This window comes from Delphinus delphis, chromosome 5, assembly GCF_949987515.2.
Source record: "Delphinus delphis chromosome 5, mDelDel1.2, whole genome shotgun sequence".
In the NCBI taxonomy this organism is placed as follows: Eukaryota; Metazoa; Chordata; class Mammalia; order Artiodactyla; family Delphinidae; genus Delphinus; species Delphinus delphis.
This window is the reverse complement of record NC_082687.1, coordinates 43825268-43826768: the sequence shown is the minus strand read 5'-3', so window position 1 is coordinate 43826768 and position 1501 is coordinate 43825268. Positions and strand designations below refer to the sequence as shown.

General features: G+C 38.4%; 1 pseudogene; it reads right to left on the bottom strand.

The window, feature by feature from the left end:
- Window positions 1–299: 299 nt before the first annotated feature.
- On the bottom strand, window positions 300–1190 carry LOC132425381 (deubiquitinase OTUD6B pseudogene; annotated as a pseudogene).
- Window positions 1191–1501: the final 311 nt, after the last annotated feature.

Here is a 1501-nt window from a genome sequence, read left to right as displayed (position 1 = left end):
CAGAACAGAATGTTCAGGATCCTATATTTAATAAAAATATCAGCAAACAGGGTACCATCTTGGTCTATAAATGATGTTCTCCACAAGGGACTTACAAGTGTTTTTAAAACACCACTAAGGGGACATTGGTGAAAGTTTCTTTGACACATTTTTTAAAAACCTGTTAGTAGCTTTGCCATAAAACTGATTTAAGGTAGTTGTTTTTTTTTTTTTTTGGAATCATTTAGAACAATCCAACACTTGGTATTAATACTCAGATCAGCACACTGTACTAAAACATAACAGCAACATTTTATAGACTAGCTGCAATTTTCACTAGCTGTGTTCACCAACCGTTTAACAGAATTGTAGTGTTCTCCTAAGCCATATGCATGCCTCATATAAACAAGTATTAATGGGTTTTGGGGATATTCTTCACCAACTACAAGAGGAGGAGAATCTGCCTGTATTATCTCTATTGGTGTTTGTTAAATGTGAGACAGGGCTCTTAGCTCAAGCTGACCTCCCCATGCAGCGGTGTTTATGATATCATCACAGTACTTTCCAAACTCTTCTGAAGTATACATATCTCCTGTACTAGGATTTGTTAAAAATGGTTGAAAGTCTTCCATGCGGCTTTGCATATAGTCAGCAGTCTGACATCTTAAGGCAGCCACAGTCAGACTGCAGTCCTGTTCTTTCAGTTGATCTTCAATGACTCTGTACATACAGTGGCCATCAGGTGGAATCTGTTTAATTTCCAACTGTCTAGCTGCGAATATTTGAGCAAGTTTTTCACTTTCTACATGTCTAGCCCCAGTTAAGTTTTCAATTTCAGCTTCAGCTATCCTTTCTTCCTGCTCCTTTTCCAGTGCAGCGTTTTTGTCCCATCTCTCTTGTGCTTTTGATATCCGAAACGGCTGATTCTCAAGAACCAAGTTTGAAATATTGACAGCAACAGAATCTACTTTACTCTCCTTAGAAGTCAGCTTCAATTGCTCCAGCTTCTCTTTATGTTTCTGTTCCACTTCTGCTTCTAACTTAGCAACATCTTCAGTAAGTTGCTTCCTCCTCTTTTTGTCAATCTTGGGGACAGCATTCTTCATACCCTGAACTTTAGCTTGCAACTACTTCTTCTCTTTGTGATGCCTTCTCACCAGCTGTTCCTCCTAATCAAAATCCTCAGTCAAGACTGCCTCCATGACGACTAGGTAACCCGATCCCCATTTCTTTTCTATTGCACATTATCTCTGTGGCTGTCTCTACTCTCCCTCTCCTCCAGTGTAACCACATTTGTTAAATGTGGTTCATAAAATATATATCTCCTCGTGTTACATGCTTAAAATCCTTCCTTGGGCTCCTTTGACCATTAAAATCCAAATCCTCATGTGCCAAACAAGAGCTTTAACAATCAAGCCTCATTTTACCTTTACAGACTTGGGCTTACAATTGTCCCTGTGTCCATTTTTATATTCTATATGATGCATTTTATTTGGTATTCTCTTCTTACTTTCAGTATTAA